This window comes from Canis lupus, chromosome 11, assembly GCF_048164855.1.
Source record: "Canis lupus baileyi chromosome 11, mCanLup2.hap1, whole genome shotgun sequence".
NCBI lineage: Eukaryota > Metazoa > Chordata > Mammalia > Carnivora > Canidae > Canis > Canis lupus.
This window is the reverse complement of record NC_132848.1, coordinates 59,561,503-59,580,307: the sequence shown is the minus strand read 5'-3', so window position 1 is coordinate 59,580,307 and position 18,805 is coordinate 59,561,503. Positions and strand designations below refer to the sequence as shown.

Sequence of the window (18,805 nt, the reverse complement as noted above, 5' to 3'; positions counted from 1 at the left end):
CAAAGCCTGTGGCCTTTTGCTAAACTATACTGCCTCATCCCAGCATTACCAAAGGAAGATTTTGAAGATGGAACATATTTTAAGTGAAGTGTGACTATAAAGTGTAATTCTGAATTCTGCTTTGTCACTATAATGCTAGTCAGTTCTCCCACCTACAATAATGTGATATAGGAAAATGTCTGAAGGACAGCCCCTGAGAATTGACAATGATGCATTCTACCAATAAAAGAATACCTTGTGTTATGAACTAGGAAACCAAGCTTTGTGAAATTTTTGTTTTGGCCTGACAATTTTGTACTCCATTTAGTGAAAATGAGAAAAAATCTAGTATAGGGAAACAGTATAGAACAAAGTCACTTCTTTAAAAAGTGAAGCTTACCCCCCCCTTCATTGATTTTTAAAAGTCGTGTTTAATTCAACCACTGCTTTATCCACATAGAGTTGCTCTATAGTTATACCATTTTTCCCTCCAAGGAACAAGATCATTTTGAAAGTCTGGATAATTTGCAGAAAGAGACAAAAGTCTGACTATAATAGAAATAGCTATTTTTCAGAGAGTGGTGAATAAAGGTGCTTAATCTCACACACACACACACACAAAAATCTCACACCAAAGACTTTTTCAAATCATTTGCAAAGTCAGAGCATTTTGAAAGAAGTTATTTCCAATAAAAATTCGTTCACCTACATCTATGATCAATAGAATGTCTTTTTACCTCTAAAAGACATTATTATATTAAAAATATTAATGAGCATTGCTAGTCACTGCTGTGTTTTACATGTAGTAAAGCTCATTTAATCATCACAAACCTGTGAAGTTCATTTTCAGATTATTCCTGTTTCACAGGTGAGGGAATTGAGATGGAGCAAGGTTTAGTAACTTGCCAGATTAAGCCTATTAAAGAGCACTTGCGGGACATTCATTCAGACATGGATGCTTGACCCTGGATGGATGGGCTCAGTGTTGCTCTGCATCTGGATTAGCTCCAAAGGCCCATCTGTGAGGCTGCCTGACCCCTGGGGTGGGACAGTGCGGCCTTCATAGCCTTGGCATTCCATCTGGTTAGAGTGAAGAAAAGCAGCAGTGTGATGGTGCAGCAAATCTGACAGTCTCCTCACTCTAATGAGAGATCAAAGTGATCAAGGGACGGAGTGGGAACTATAGTTCTATTGACCTGTTTGTTTTCCACTTGATTCTTGAAAACAAAACTATTAATCATTTAGTTTGTGGTTTTTGTAATTTCACTGACTCCTAACACATTTGAGTCAATGAGGCAAGGATTAGCATGAACTGTAGATGTTCAAACTTCTCATATGGAAGAGGAATTGAAATCCTTTAAAAACATATCATTAGCCAGCAGAAAGATGTTCATGTTTTTCTACTTCAGAGTTGTAGATGGATGTGACTTAAGCCCTAATTGGGAAAGACTTTATGTGATTTATAATAGCAGATATTCTTTTAAGTAAACTTCCCATACTCTTTTATTCCATCTACCAAAAACAAAAGCTGTTTTCAGCAGAGCATGTGGAGGTGAAAAGGGCTTTCCAAAGAAACTGTTGTGTGTGATTTTTTATTCTGTCCTGGTTTGGGAAGTTCATGGAGCCTAAGATCATTGCGTGCAGCTGACAGGAAGTTTGCTTGATGGCTTTTGCCTTTCACACCCCAGTTCTTTTTATCTAAACAGGCAGATTTCCCACTTTCATTCTTTTCTTCCTCCCTTCTTCCTTCCCTTCACACACACCTCCATTCTGCCCATCCACTCTGATTCTATTCATTAACACCAGAAGGAACCCTGCTGGGAAGGGAGGTAAAGGTTCTATAATGTCCAGGGGGCTTTTAGTGCAATAATTAATTAATGATTTGTCACCACAGTTTGAGTCCAGACTCCTCAAAAACTCTGTAGATTGAGAGCCTCCTACTTTGAGTCCCTCTTTCATTTCTTGGTAAGTATTTGAGCTCAGTGAATATACTAGGAGCTCCCTATAGAGCAAAAACCCAGTCCTTGCCCTTAAGGAGCTCAAGCTTCCCTGAGGAGAGGTGGGTGGGTCTATGGATAGCAATGCTTTCCCTAGTTTATCCGGACCCAAGAGGATTCATTTAGAAGGCAATTTCTCTTAAAACTCTTTATGAAGGAGGTCCAGTCAGGCATCAAATTCACAAATCTCCCTAGGTCAAGAATGGTAAGCTTTCTGGTATAAAATGATGAGCTTTGGAATCAGATCCACATAAGTCCAAATCCCAACTCTGCCTTGGACAAGCTACTGAGTCTCATAGAGTCTCAGTTCTCTGTACTATAAAATGGGAATGAAACCCATTTCAAGAGTCTGCATGAAGATTAAATGAGAAAATGTCATACAAAGCACCTGGCATAATTCTTAGTAAACAATAAAGGCTTATTTCCCTTTTCTTTTTCCTCCTCTCTTCCCAGACCTCACAGGAAGAGGGGTATGGCCTCTTAAATGGAGGATCTGAAAGAGGTATTAATATTAAATACTTTTATATCACCTGCTACACCCCAGGTACCATTCTAAGCACTTACACATTTTAACTCATTTGATTCTTCCCCCAAATCCCTATAAGATAAGCACTATTATTATCATCTCCATTTCATAAATGAGGAAACTAAGACACAGAGATGCCAAGTAACTTGCCAAGGTCGTACACACTATAATTCGTATCTGGGTTATCAAGTTCTTAACCATCATGCTATCAGAAAGGCATATCATGAGAAAGGAGCTAACCACAGCTGGAATCTGAGAATACATACTGGCAGTCCTCAAATAATGGGTTCTGTTTGGTTGACATTAATTTAAAAATCAAGAGAGTCCACGTTAGAGCCTGCATTTCTGACTTCTTTCAAAAATTTTTGGAAGATCTTGGGACACCTGGGTGGCTCAGTTGGTTAGAAGCTCACTCAATTCCGGCTTGGGTCATGATCTCAGGGTGGTGGGATTGGCCCCATGATGGGCTCCATGCTCAGAGCAGAGTCTGCTTGTCCCTCACCCTCCCCCTGTTCTCTTTCTCAAATAAAAAAATTAACAAAATATTTTTTTAATTGGAATATCTAGCAATATACAGCCCACACCCTTGTAGCAATCAACCACTGACTGATGGCTATTCTCTGGACTAAACATGTATTCTCCAATTCAGTACAGTCATTGGTGCTCACAGTGGTATTAGGTAGGCCCTGCTTCACTTCTAACCTGCACACGCATTTGAGCTTTTGATCCAGAATTAGGCAGTGCTCTAAACATAGCTTTGTCCATAAAGACATGAGAACTATGTTCAATATTGCACACCCAATGGTCAAAACGTTTGAATGATTTGAAGGAACAAATGAATGCAGGAAAGAAGTCTGAGTAAAAAGCAATCAACAACTATGTTCAAATCACAACCACTTATATATGCTTGGATCAGCTTTTAAGCCATATGTACAAGACTCATAAATCCCTACTGTTCCTCTCCTCATTTCCACACCTAAACAAAGAGCAAAAAATACAGGTTTCCTTTTAGCCTATGGGACTAAGAACCATTTGCCTTCAATGTTAAAAACATCCTTATTTGTTTGGCATAGATAGACAAGGTACTTTAAATCTTCATGTACTACCTAATTCAAGCAACAACTTCTAAACCATTTTTTTCTTCTTTTAGCTTTTTAGGGTTTGGTGATTGGCATGATCTTGGAGAATAGACAGATATATAGCAAAACTCTCCTAGAAACCTGGAAAATGTGGAGAGGGGAAGCATAGAGCCTTTCTGTAATAAGCCTATGAGAGAAGAGGAATCACTTCAATTTACAAGGAAAGAAACTGAGACCAAAAAGTTATCCAAGACCATGTAGCCAGCTGACCCAGCATATCTGAACCTAGTCTATACTCTAAGACTTTATACTACCTTCCTCACAGCCTATCAACCTAAAAGTCCTGTTTAAAGAAGTGATCTATGGTATTACCATTTGTACCAAAATGATATCACACACCCTGTATTTAAAAGTCTTCCTAAAAGATATATCTTTGCCCAAGAGGGAGTTCTAATATTAGTCACCAATGACTCTGTCTTTGTAACATCTGAATTGTTTTTTGTTTTACCTTCTCAGTTTTATTAAACCCAGTTTTATTAAACTGAGATCAGAATAAACTTCATCTTTTTACCAGTTTATAATCATTTTATTTTATTAAGAACCTGCAGTAATGCTTATTATATTTACAAATCACTAAATGAAATTTTTAAAACGATTTTCCTCCTCTAATCTCTCCCATCCTGCTTTCTTAGAAGTACACAAAGCATTTCAACCACTCCCAAATTCCCTCTTGATACCCTTAATGATTCTGAAATATTTTGTTATTCCCCAAACACCGCCCTAAAGACAAATCATTGGACTCCAGGCTCTTTACACTGCCAAGTTGAATAGAGTTCAAATGTTCTATCTAACCAGACTCTAACTTAACAAAGACACATATAGTAGATGATGTGTAAGATATTCCGAAAATACCAAGGCAACAGGAAAAAAATCTCTATCATCAAGAGGTCCTCCCAGAATTAATTGTAACCTGAAATAATCATCTCTATCAGGACCCTGTAACCTGGTCATAACATATATGTGTATATCCTTATAACTAATAACATAAGTCAACTTTGATATTAGTAATGTATAGCTTAAGATTTCTCACATCCAAAACAATATTTCAAAATTTACGGTGATTTCTCTAAACATCAGAGCATGCACAAGGACTTGAAGAGGGGGAAAAAAAAAAAACAAGGAAAATAATCTTATCCTGATAAAACAAAAAATTTTAAATAAAATTATGAATCACTTAAAATACAATCTTGCTTTTTACTTAACCATTCCTGGTTAATTAAATGGAATTAATGGATTCCATTAATCCATTCACATTTAGCATGGCATAAATGTGAAAATAGGACGTAGAAAAAGAATTTTCTGAAAAGATATGGGATCTCTTAGAAATTCCTTTTTTTGTTAAAAAAAAAATAACCATAAAAGAACAGTTTTCAGAATGATCAAAGCACAACCAGGTACCTCTTCACTAGAAGCTTCACCAAAAGGCACACTTCCCCCTACCGTTAAGTTTTGATTCCAGAACCACTTCTTGCCCAAGCTTACTGGGAGTTTTGTTAAGCTTTGAGCCAATCTCACTTAGAAAATCTTTGGAGGTATTTAAAGTTTAAGGTTAAGTCCTCTTATTATTTTCAGAACCATATGAACATAAAAGCAAACTATGTAAAGATACATTAAAATGATGGAATTTTTTTCAAACAATAAGTCCTTAAAGTCAATGGTACTCCTATTTTCTATCACTGTTGTATTACTTGCACCTAGAATAATGCACAGCACATAGAAGATACTTAATAAATTCAGCATTTATATGGATAAACTGAAAAATTCTCACAAGCCCAATGGGGCAGCTCTATAAACCTCTCTGTAGCTCTGCAATTTTCAAATGTTTCATCATACAGTTTCCCCGTGGCTCTTCAGTTCACCAACCATAAAGCCACTTAACCTGAAAGAAATTCCAGGGCCTGAAAAGTAGTTTGCCACATTCATCAACTCACATATTCATAGAGTTCTAGAGCTAATGGGGATATTTCTTTGAATATGTATGAAAATATATGATATTTTTTTGAACTCTTTTGCTCACATGAGGAAACTGAGGTCTAAGCTCTCAGGTTAAGTGACTTAGCCTTGATTATCCAGTTGAGAGGTGCCAAAGCCTTTCTTGTTACTTCTTATATCTACCTCTGTAACTCCCAAAAAAGTACTTGTAAACTTGAAAATTTCATCTTTAATAGTCGCCAGGAATTGCCATGACTTCCCCTTGAGGAAGGAGCTGCAATTTTAATCTATCAATAACCAGGAGTTTTGCTCCACCGAAAAATGCATTGACTGACTTGCTAGGGTTTTGCTTTTGGGGAAAGGATCTGTTGAGCCCATCTGAAAACTTGAAATGTTTTAATATGTTACATTATTTCATGAATAGCTTAGGGGTTGGAGAGTGAGGCTTGATATCCCTTCTGCAAGTATTGAGAGAGACAAAAACCCTCCAATCTGGCCACAAGAGGGCAGCTACAACATTTCCTCCTTGATCTTTGCAGTCCCAAACGAGGACAAACTGGACATTTCAAGGCCCAGCCTGCCATAGATCACTGATAGCACCTTTCAACCGAACGCTTAATATGTCACAGAATATTCTCTCATGGTGTTTCTCGGGATTTGTTTTGTTTTGTTTTTAAACAAATTATTTTCCAACTTCTTTCCAGATCTAGAGAGCCCTCTTTTAGAACTTTGTGCCAAGATGACCGTCTACAAAGATCTTTGGAGACCAATAAATCGTTAGACTAATTTGGAAACCCACAGAAGAGGTTTTATTTTAATTATGTTTGACCTCAGATAAAAATAAAAACAGTAATAATCATCTGATTCCCCTACACTTAATAAAGCTTGTTCTAAGTGCTTTACAGGATTTGCCAAATATTTGCCTCATCTCATAGCCTTCATTCGTCATTCTCATTTTTGTGATATCCTGAAATCTTTCAAGTCAAAATTTATTGTGGAATTTTATCACTGAGCTAAACAGTGGGAGGTCTGCAAACAAAAAGCAGAGATTAGTGATAGCTAAGTTCCGTGTCATTATAGTTCTACAAAAACATAAAGTCAAATTTATTTCATTTTTTTAGATGAATAGATTTAGGGGTTAATTTGAAAAGTAAATGTTAGGTTGTTGTATGTGCATGTGTATGCACATGTGTGCATATGCGTGTGTGTACTCACTAATAATTACTAGTTTTGATGTCTACTACTTTGAATTTGTACACAGATATGTATTTCCTTCAAGTTTTTTTGTGGGGCTTTCCCTAACCATCCTATTTTAAATTTCAACCCTTCCCAATTCCCACATATCCTGTCCCCATTCCCTGCTGTACTTTTCTCTCCAGCATTTATCAACATCCAACATATTTTATATTTCACTTGGTTTCTGTAAATTTCCTCCTCAAACACCCTCTCCCCAACTAGGACACAGCCCTATGACAAAGGAAACTGTCTCTTGTCTGTTGCCATATTCTCAAACCTATTCGTATTTCGAATATCATAAGAACTCAGTAATGCAGTAGCATGGTGAAATCACAAAAAAAATGGGAACATTTTTACCAGAAACTGATTTCTTAAAAAAAAAAATCTCTGCTAGTGCTTAATTTGCCTCAGTACATTTAAGGAGACCTCCTTTAAAGAACCCGCTTAATCAGAATTAAAGCATATTTCTTAAAGCAAGTACCTTTTTAAAAAAGATTTTATTTATTTATTCATGAGAGACACAGAGAGGCAGAGACACAGGCAGAGGGAGAAGCGGGTTCCCTGTGGTGAGCCTGATGCAGGACTCGACTCCAGGACCCCAGGATCACGCCCTGAGCCAAAGGCAGACACTCAACCACTGAGCCACCCAGGGGTCCCTAAAGCAAGTATCTTAAACAATACTTGGGTTCACAATTATTGCCGAAAATACCCTCTTGAATGCTCAGACCAAGCTGGGTTCTGTTTCCCAGAAATCAGTTAAACCTGGAATGAATTCTCAGTGAACATGGTCCTTTAAGAGATGTCACAGCATCACTGGAGCAAAGCAATGGCACAAGGAAAAGAGCAGTGACTTAGCAATGGGGAGCTCGTAGTTCCAGTTCTGCCCCTGCCACTAGCTGACCAGGAGTAAGATGATTCATTCAAACTGTTACCCACCCAAAGAGTGGGTATAACACCATCCCAACCAATATCAAAGAATTTTGGAGTCTCATGAAATAGTGAAATGTGAAAGTATTTTGGTAAGTGTGGAGTATTTTTCAAGTGCAGGATATTAAAATCAGTGTTTCTTGCTCTCTGCTATGTAGTGCCAACATTTGGCGTAGCCAATAAACGATATTTAATGATTTAATTGTTAATTATAGGTTATATGGAGTTCTATCAGTCAAGAGACAGGTCAGGCCCTCGTCGGTACCCGGCCTGCAGACCTTCTTGCCACAGCGGGTATATTTGGCCCTGGAAGCTCTGCCCCATCCTGTCTCTAGGATATAGTCTGGCTGGAAACAGAAGACATTTAGGGGAGCTCCAGCCCCATAATAAGGAATTCACATATGTCCCAGCAGTTAGTCCAACCCTGATCATGTGCCCCGATGCTAATAACTAGGCACCTTCCTTCTTTCCCTACTAACAACCAGATCCGGAATCCACCTCTTCTTGGAAGCATATTCTTAATCCACTCAGGCTGCTATAACAAACTATTTAGACCAGGTGGCTTATAAACAGTAGAAATCCATTTCTCATAGTTCTGAAGCTTGGGAAATCCAAGATTAAAGCACTGGCAGATTTAGTGTCCAGTGACCATGTACTTCCTGATTCATAGAGGGCTGTCTTTCTACTGTGTCCTCACGTGGGATCTCTTTTCTATAGATGCTAATTCCACTCATGAGGACCATCCTCATGACAAAAGCACCTCCCAAAAGCTCCACCTCCAAGTACTGCCTCACCAGGGATGACGTTTCAATGTTAAATCTGAGAGGACACAAATATTCAGCACATATTGCTGAACAAATGATAAAAGTCTTTATACCAGTGTTCCCCTAGGTTTAGAGCTCTGCCAAGCTCTTGCCAATATTCCCTTCATAAATACACATACACTCTTACCTGCGGACAGATTCTCTGATTCTGGGGGACCAATTAGCATTCGACCCTCCTGCCGATCACCTCTTCCTCAACTCCTCCTACCCCTTTATTTGACCACCTTTGGGATTTGTCACTGATTCCAACAGACTCCGTAGAGCCAACTGCTCGCCTTATATGTTCTTGGTTGCCAGACCAAGGGGATACCATGTTCTACTTGTCCCTGTGCTCCCTCAGGACATCTATAGTGGTTTATATCATCAGAGCCTGCCTTGCTTTGCTCCTGATTCACTCGTGGCTTATCCCAGACTGCACTACTGTCACTACTGTTAACTGAAAGGATGCTGTTTAGTCATGCCCATCATGGGCAGAACCCTGTGAGTATACAAACAGGGCAAGTGATGCCCAACCTCAAACGCTGCTATGTTCCAAAAGTTTATTTGTAAATAGGTTCTCTAGCACTTGGGAATGCATTTCCCAACTCCCCACAAACTCATTTATTTTAATAGCCATTCCTTCAAAAATATTAATTATCTCCCCACTTTGAACTAGTCACTGCTCTTGGCACAGGGAGACAAAAAGAAATGAGATTCAGTCTCCTTTTTCCAGAAGTTCACAAAATAACAAAGGAGAATGTGGTAGAAGCACATAATATATATGCAGCACAGCATGTGTAAAAATAGAGGACTGTCCACAGTGCAGCAAGGACAAGAAAGAAAAGGTCATCCCTCTGCCTGAGTAGATAAGGAAGGTTCCACAAAGAGATACTCCTGATGAGGCCTGAAGAATGAGGAAGTGTGCACCAGACAGATGAGTGGAAAAGGGTGTTCCTGGTATGTGATTGTCACACTGCCAGACCAACACCCAAGTATCAATTTAACCCCAATGTAGCTCTGCTAATGTTGTAGCACTGTCAGAGACAGAAAAGGAACAGGTTTTTGTAGAATGGTCTGGGGAAACTTGTTTCTGTTGGGAGATTAGTTCTAAAACCTTCAATAAGACAAAATTGGCCCTGGGCTCCTGCCAACACATACCCACACACCACCACCACCACCCCTACCACCTCATCAACTGGGGCCAGAAAGAAAAGCAATTCAGTGACAGAAGGAGTAATTCTTACACTTTCACTTTCTTGCAAAACACAGCTGAATGCTAGGTCATGAGTAAAGCTTGTTAGAGACTACACACAATACAGAGGTCCATACCCCTAGGAGTTTAACTAGCTGTATAGGCAAGATTCATGCTACAAAGTAACTAAGAGCCCAAGGGCAGTAGCTGCCAAAAGAATGACGCATACTATAAGCACTATACTCCTAGCCATCACTGCTTTCTTCAGAGAATAATTCAGTTTAGTTCAACAAGTGTTTTATATTAAATGCCCACTATAGGTCTGTTGATGATGTAAGGCTGCATTCTGAATTTCACAAGGCAGCATCCACCAGGTTCTGTAAATGCACAAAAGTTTTCCTCCCAAAGGTATTAGGTTAAGTCAACTCTGGAAAGTCTCTGGGGGGCCTAATTAATAGGAATTCTGTTTTACTCAATACAAGAAACACATCCCCACTGAAGAGGTATGAGAAAGAATTTCCCACCAGTCGGAGCTGTCCGAATTAGAATGAACCGCCTTGGGAGGTAATAAGTTTCCCGTCAGGCTAGATAATTAGTTGGCAGTGATTTGTAGAGGTGACTCAAGCATTCAGTGACCAGTAGGCTCCCTTCCAATCCTATGATTGTGTGAACTTCTGCAGCTCCCCGAATCTGGGAACCCTTGCTGTGGAACAGTCACAATGTTGCAAATTAGCCAGGGTTAACCTCATTCAGGGTACCAGTGCCCTGACCGAATGGTGGTGAGGAAAGAGAAAATGGGAGTATATAACTTCTACCAAGAGCCTGACCAAACTCCAAGGGTATCTGAGAAGGCCTCAGGATGCCAAAATTCGTTGGTACTTTAAGGAGATAATGGCTATCAGACAAGAAGCATCCCAAACAAAGGCTAACACAAGAACTAAAGCTGTAGCCCCTAGGAGAAAACAGATGGAGGATTCTAGAGTACTCTGAAAGGTTCATCTGATTCAGACTTCCTTGGCCCCCATGCTGAGGGGCCCTCCTGGACATTAAGGCATTAAAATTCTTGAGAATGTCCAAGCAAAGGTGTTGCCAAAGATATGCCCAGGAAGAGAGCGTGTCCAAAGAGAAATAAGCAGGGGATGGACAAAGCTAAGTTATAAAGACCTCCTGGGTAGAATATACAGTCAGAGGATGGTAGGTGTAAAAGAGAAGCAATGGCAAGAGGGTCCTGGAAACCAAGAAACCAAGAAATCCTGTGTCACATGGCACATCAGAACAAATTGCAAAGTGTGGCTCATTGGGTTCCAGGTTTCGCACATCTAAACAAGCTAATTGCGTTGATGCCGGCATGTTGGTGGACACAGTAACAAAAGAAAATGTCCACATTTGGATCCCTATTTAACCAATTCTAGGCTCTGTGACTGAGACAGTTTGACTCTTCTGAACTTCACAAAGGAAAAGAGTGAATAAGAAAATTTTCATGGAGTCCCTTCCAACTTTAAGATCCCAGTGCGCAAAGGAGAACATCTTATAGCTGAAGAAAATAGTCATCAAACAGGCCACCACAAAACATGCGAGAAGAAACTAAATAAAGCAAAAACCTTGATTCCTGAATTTTGACTTGTGGCTTTTTTTTTTTTTTTCCTTTTGGGACTCAATTGTGGTTTAAATAGTTAAGCCAAATGAATGGAAGTGAAACCAACACACCACACACCAGCAGCATTCTTATTTTTGTGGGGAAAGAAAGCAAATATGTGCTATTTGATCGTATAGGGAAGATCAATCTACAAAGCTTCCAGAGACAAAGCCCCATTAAATCAATAGGGGTTCTGTCCAGTGCCCAGGGAAACCCACCAGGAGGAGCCAAATTATGTCTTTTTTTTAAAAAAAGCTATCAACTTAACATTACAAATCATTTGCTATTCTCAAGAGAATGGCCTAGTATTGCAAAACTTGATAATTACTGATTCATGACTGATTTAGGAAAAACATGGGCTTAAGTAATCAGGCCAGAACACTGCTGCTGACCGCAATGCTGGCAGGAAACCTATCCTTTCTTTCATCATTCCTTTCATGAATGTTTAACATTCTACAAAATTTAGCTTTCAACATATTAATAGTGGTTTGATTTTTCCAAAAGTTGCAAACACAGAACATACCAGTTGTGTGGTATCAAGCACCTATAAGTCTCTCTGTTATTCAAGTTTCAGAAACTGGAGATCATGAAAAAGTGATTTCAGAAATCCGAGTTGGTAAGACATGGATTGTTTTATGTAATGTATCAGATCTCAGACACTTTGAAAGAACTCTGCAAACACAGAAACATCTCTTCCATGACCTGACACTATGGTCTGTATAAACTAGCAAGAATTTAATACTAATAATAATACATTGGACCGACCCAATGTACTAGTTGCACATACCTACATTAGGATAATATATGCTTCTCTCATAAAAGTTTTGCTAAATAATCACTTCATTTGCAGGTAACAGGCAAATCAGAAATGTTCATCTGTACATGCCTGTGGGAAGACGTTTTCTATAAGGATATGTGAGTCCCATATCTGCAGAGAGAAAGCTACTCCCTCTCTGTTGGAATTGCTTTTCTGCTTAAAGTTAAGAAATTAAGAATATTTTCTTTTCTGCAGAGGGATTACAGAGAAATTCAAGCCAAAATACTGTCCCACAGATTCAAAGAGACTGCCTCTAAAACGATATCAAATTCTCTTCTCAGGTCTTTCTTTTTCTGAAATTCTGCTCTTCAAGTAAACACGCTTTTGTTAGTGAAAGGCGAACCCTTGTCATCAGCTTAGTTTCTACTATCAGTCCTTAAACGCATATATCACGAAAAATATCAGAATTGTAGGTTTATTCACTGAGACACACCACCAGTGTTTTTAGAGGAAAAGAGTCAATTATTTAGAGAGCAAGAAATTTAAACATTTTAGCAGGGCTGTGGTAAGTAGGTACTCTTCTAGATTGCTGGTGTGCAAGTTGGCAAAACTGTCTCACAAGTAACTCAACAATATATAGTAAGGTTTTAATATTTATACCTTGGATCCTAAAAGTCCATTTTGGGGAATTTATCATTAAAAAAGATCTAGGCTAATGTAAAGCTTTGTGCACAAAGATATTTACTATAGCATTATCTATGATACAAAAACATAGAAACAAGTTGTATGTTGAACTTAAGAAAATGATTCAGGAAAAACAGATGAACTTAGGGGAAGGGAAGGAAAAATAAGATGAGATAAAAACAGAGAGGGAGGCAAATCCTAAGAGACTCTTAACTATAGGAACACAAACTGAGGGTTGCTGGAGGGGAGGTAGATGGGGGAATGGGGTAACTGGGGGATGGCATTAAGGAGGGCACTTGATGTGATGAGCACTGGGTGTTATACGCAACTGAAAAATCCCTAAATTCTACCCCTGAAACTAGCATTACACTATTTGTCAACTAAACTGAATTTAAATAAAAAATGTAAAAAAAAAGAAAGAAAGAAAGAAAGAAAGAAGAAGAAGAAGAAGAAGAAGAAGAAGAAGAAGAAAGAAAGAAAGAAAGAAAGAAAGAAAGAAAGAAAGAAAGAAAGAAAGAAAGAAAGAAAGAAAGAAAACACTTCCATGTTCAGAAAAGAAAAAAAGAAAATTGTTAAGGAAAAATTAATATAACCTCTCAACAGAATACTATGCAGCCAAAGAAATATTTGTGAACAGTAATGACATGAAAATGCTTATATTATAATATTAAATTTAAAAGCAGAAGACTGGGGATCCCTGCCTTCAGCCCAGAGTGTGATTCTGGAGTCCCGGGATTGAGTCCCACATCGGGCTCCCTGCATGGAGCCTGCTTCTCCCTCTGCCTGTGTCTCTGCCTCTCTCTGTGTGTGTGTGTGTCTCTCTCTCTGTCTTTCATGAATAAATAAATAAAATCTTTTTTTAAAAAAGCAGAAGACGAACATATTGCAGATATGCACATACATATATAAAACACTTGCTTTGGGATCCCTGGGTGGCGCAGTGGTTTAGCGCCTGCCTTTGGCCCAGGGCGCGATCCTGGAGACCCGGGATCGAATCCCACATCGGGCTCCCGGTGCATGGAGCCTGCTTCTCCCTCTGCCTGTGTCTCTGCCTCTCTCTCCCTCTCTCTGTGTGACTATCATAAATAAATAAAAAAAAAAAAAATTAAAAAAAAAAAAATAAATAAAACACTTGCTTTTAACTATGCTTATAAAAATAAACAATAAATCTCTACATGTAAAAAAATGAAAAGATGGGGTAATTTTTTTTCTCCTTTTACCTTTTTTTTATTTTCCAAATTTTCTTCAATGAATTCCTTAAGGGAACATTTTAAGTAAAATAAGAAGGACTCTAAACAGACACAGATTAGAGTGAATGCTCAATATTCCTAACCAAAATTAGATTAGGCCTGAGGGAGGTCAGATGTGGAGAAGGGATTTTGATGGCATTAATATTATTGAATTAACTCATAATTAATTCATTCAATGAATAGTGATATAAATTGACTGTAGGAGGGAGGAAGGGAATCACAGAAGTCATGGTTAAACCAAAAGAATTATCTAGTTCACATTATGCAGCAGCAGGAAGAAAGAACCCTGGGGAGACCAAGATGTAATTTAAGAAGTGGAATAATATAGCAGCAGAGAATTCATAGGAAGAGAAACTTTTAAGAAGGCAGAGAAGATCAGAAATGTTAACACAGCAGCAATGCAGGGAAAGTTAAGGAAAATGAGAAGGAAAAAGTGACTGGACTTAACAAGTTAAAGTCTAATCAGAAAACTAAAGAGAGAATCAAATGCCCAAGGGGGAGTGGTGAGGAAATGGAGGCAGTGAGTGCAAAGAGAGATGAAAGGGGGTGGCTGGTTAGATCCAAGGTCATTTGTTCTGTCCTTTACAGAAAAGGAGAGACCAGTGTAAATTTGGAAGCAAGAGAGAGAAAGGCTAGCCCTGAGAGACAGATCAGAGACGTGGAAACAGCCCAGACCATTCGGCCCCCTGCCTGCCCGCAATGGCCTCAGGTTGACCACACGCCTGCATCTGGCACAGAAGTGCCCCCACAGACTGGTTCTAAGTACCTGTGTGACCCTATCTCTAAACCATCCCTCATCACAAGTTGCCCTTCTGATCAAATGATGCTTGCACTTACGCACACCTGTGCTCATGTGGCTCTTCCTCCCTCTGGGATGGTTTCTTCTCTGCCTCTTTCACAGGTTCTCCTCCTCAGCTACCCTCAAATGTCAGGTTCCAGGGTCCATCCCTAGTCTTTGTATTAGTCTCCTAGGACTATTATGACAAAGTGCCACAAACTGGGAAACTTAAAACAATATAACTATACTCTCTTACAATTCTGGAGGCTGGAAGTCTGAAAGCAAGGTGATATCAGGGCCATGTCCTCTCTGCAGGCTCAAGAGGAGGATCCTTCCTTAGCTCTTGTGAGCATCTGGTAGTTCCTGGCAATCTTTGGCATTCCTTGGTTTACATGAGCATTACTCCAATCTCTGCTTCTGTCTTCACATGGCATTCTCCGCTGTCTCTGTTTCTGTTTTTCTTTTTGAAATGACACCAATCATTGTATCGGGGCCCAACCTAGTCCAGTATAACTTCATCTTAACCTGTTACATCAAAAAAGATCCTAAGGCGCCTGGGTACCTCAGTTGGTTAAGCATTGACTCTTGGTTTCAGCTCAGATCATAATCTCAGGGTCATGGGATCAAGTCCCACATTGGCTCTGCACTAAGTGTGGAGTCTGCTTGAGATTCTCTCTCTTCCTTTCCCTCTGCCCCTACCCACACTTGCATGTGCTCTCTCTCTAAATAATAAATAAATGAAATATTTTTTTAAAACCCAAGATCTTTTTTCCAAATAAGGTTGCATTCTAAAATTCCAGGTTGACATGAATTTTGGGGGTACACCACCTGAACCTTTCCTCAGACAGTGACCATTCCAATGTGGTCCCCTCTACTTCCAATTTCTCTAATCTCTGTTCATGAAGCTGTATTCCCAGCTTCAATCTCAACCCAACTTCCCAAGCCTGTATTTCCCATCGCCCACTGGATATGGTCCTTTAAACAAAACATGTCCACTTCCAAAAGAGAACCCATGGTGCCTCCTGTGGTTTACACTTTAATTCATGATAAATCCATCTGGTCTCTGAAGTGAAAAGCCTTGGCATTATCCCCAACTTTCCCTTCTTTCTAATCACCTCCCACCACATCTGATCAGACAAATAGATCCTACAGATTCCATCACACATACATCACTCAAAATTGACCTCTTCTTTCCACTTCTACTGCTAAGGCCTGAGTCTGGGCTCTCAATCTTTCCTTAGACTATTCAGGCTATCAAAAAGTTTACCTCAGTGAAATATTATAAAACATGTGATAATGATAGGCATACCAACGGGATAAACACAACCTCACCCTTGTGTAGCTTTTGATCTCAGCTGGTCTCCCTGCCATAGGCTTAAAGCATTTTTTTTATGGGAAACAAAATCTTATAATGTCATGCTGTGACTCACAACTCTCTTTTAACTTCCTTTATCCTTCCAGTTGAAACAGAAGTCTTCCCCTTGTCATAAAAGATGTTTCATCACCTGCTTCCCCAAGTCCGACCTTACCCCCAGTCTTTTATCACTGCCAGGTGACATCTTTTCCTTTCCAGATCCATGCCCAGGAGGAGACCTTTCTTTGATTTGATGTGCCTTTCTTCCTTCTGTAGCCTGGGAAGCCCCCTACCTACCTTTAAAGTGCAATTCAAATAGCTCCTCCTTTCTTCCTTCCCATCAGAATCTAACTGAGTCCCTGTGCCCTCACAGGACTTTGTTCCAATCCCTCGATGAGCACATTTACCATATTATGTTGAAATTTATGTTTTTACTTGTCTGTCTCCATCACTAGACTATGAGCTCACAGAGGATTAGTACCAGGTAGTACTCATGTATCTAGGTCTAAATGAATGTGGCTATGAGTGCACTTTGCCCTCTGCTTATGTGAATCCTACTCAAGGTTCCAGGCTTGACTCAGTCTCAGCTCTTTCGAAGACTTTTTCACTCCAGGTAGTGAGTGTCTCCCTCCTCCGAATGGCCACACCACTTACCTTCTGTATCACTGGCTTGACATTTACAACATGGTGCTTTGAGCTTTCCTCCCTGCTGCACTTCAAAGTGTGTTTTCCAAACCTTAGTCCAGTACTTGCATCGTAGTAGCCATTCCTTAATATTTGCTGATTGGTCAGTCTTTTAGGGGGTGTAATTTTAGAGGAAATGAGTGGGACACAGGATGGGTAGTGTTTTCAGCTTATGGAAAGGTAGGGTATATTTCCTCCCATGAAACTAAAAGGATGAGAAGGAAGAAATAGGAAAATGATAGAGGAGAATACAAAAGTCCTGAATAAGAGAGCCTCAATCTTACAAAAATAATCATGAAAAAATAATATACGAAGCTAAGTATGCCACACAAATTTTAAATGCAGCCAAATAAAAACAAATCAGAACTTACCATGTTTGTGTAGATAGAGGAAGAGTTGGCAAGAGTATATGTAACTTATATACAGTAGAATATATCATATACACATTTAACTTGTGTAAAGTAACCCTAGAGGTTTGATTGGAAGGAGAGAGTGAGAGAAAAAGAGCCATAAAGGGTGGAAAATTCTGCCACCGATTTTGATAAAGGAGCGAGAGACACCGAGTCAGCCAGATGCACCTTCCATGCACCCCTCACAGTACAAGCAGCTCATGAAGCTGAGGCTGATTTTGGGGGTTGAACATAAACTTGAGACAGGTTCTCCAGCTACCTGTTTGTACAATAAATGAAACACTAACTGAACACAACTTGCTAAGAGAAGGCATGTGTCAGTATCCAATGTGGCTCGTATTTGTGACGATTGAAATTTATGAGCGATTTAAGAGACTTTCAAAAATATGGACTTCACATAGCTTTTATGTCATGTATTAACTTTTTTTGGCACCAAACCCCCAAGTGAGATGTGACTCCACTGGCTAAGTCATAAGTCTACTGATACTTAACCTCCAGAAGAAGCACTCACAGTACTTGCTGTTTGAACTGCTTATTTTCACATGTAGTCGTACTATGTCTTATGCCATTTTTTAATTGCCAAATGCTCAGATGTAAATGTGACCACTTCATCCAGACTGTGAGTTGTTGATAGTAACACATCTTAAGCTTTTATACCCCATAGTACCAAGGACGAAAGTGTTTAATTGTTGAAAGCTCATTTTATCAACATCACTTTCTCTATTATCAAACTCAGAGTCTAAAAGAAATCACTAAATGTGTGATTTTCATATTTTCTGTTGTGCCTTCTAAGTTATTCTGACAGCTATAAAATGACTGGCAGGAGGGGAAAAGACCTTGTTTGACCCAAAATCATTCGTTAAATCTTAAATAATTGACTGTTATGTTGAATTGAGGAAGCATGAAGAGGCCCAGTATTAAGGGTAATAAAAGAGATATTGTCATCAGCATTTTTCTAGAGAGATAGTTAAAAAAAAAAAATCATCTGGGAAAAGAGGCCTGCCTTTATTAGTGGCCTGAGAGAGAACATCAAATCAAGCAAAGATCCACCCACTCCTTGAGAGAAAATAGAAAACAACAGAGCAAAATCTCTGAGGATTAATCAACAAAATATAGCTATTTGAAGAAATTAATCAGGATTTCTTCAGGTTTAACTCAATTATTATGTATCATTTCTAATTTAAAAACAACATTTTTAAAGTAAAATGAGCCTTTCACTGCTGATTCCTGACATACTATTTCCTGAAATCCTTTCATATTATTAATATAACTCTGTCCACAAGGCAGCAGGGATCCGATGAAGATTGAGCAATTACTGAGTGTCTTGGGATTATAAAGATAAGCTATTTGGATAATTTAAACTAAAAAAATAACTCTCCTTTATCTCCAGGGTGGGTTTGGCAACCTGCGTTATTCAGATGATTTGGCCAGCCTACACTTTATATTACCAGAGTAGATATTCTAAATGTGCCTCTAACACTAGAAAATTATTTCAAACTGTTTTCAACATGTTCTGTGATA

General features: G+C 39.1%; 1 long non-coding RNA gene across 1 annotated transcript in view; it reads right to left on the bottom strand.

Moving 5' to 3' along the window:
- The window catches only part of LOC140600267 (uncharacterized), an 87,742-nt gene extending 71,165 nt beyond the window's left edge, over nt 1–16,577 (bottom strand). The window contains exon 1 of the long non-coding RNA XR_012003487.1: nt 16,488–16,577. This is a non-coding gene — a long non-coding RNA (uncharacterized lncRNA). The remainder of the gene's footprint in view (nt 1–16,487) is intronic.
- Between the last annotated feature and the right edge of the window lie 2,228 nt (nt 16,578–18,805).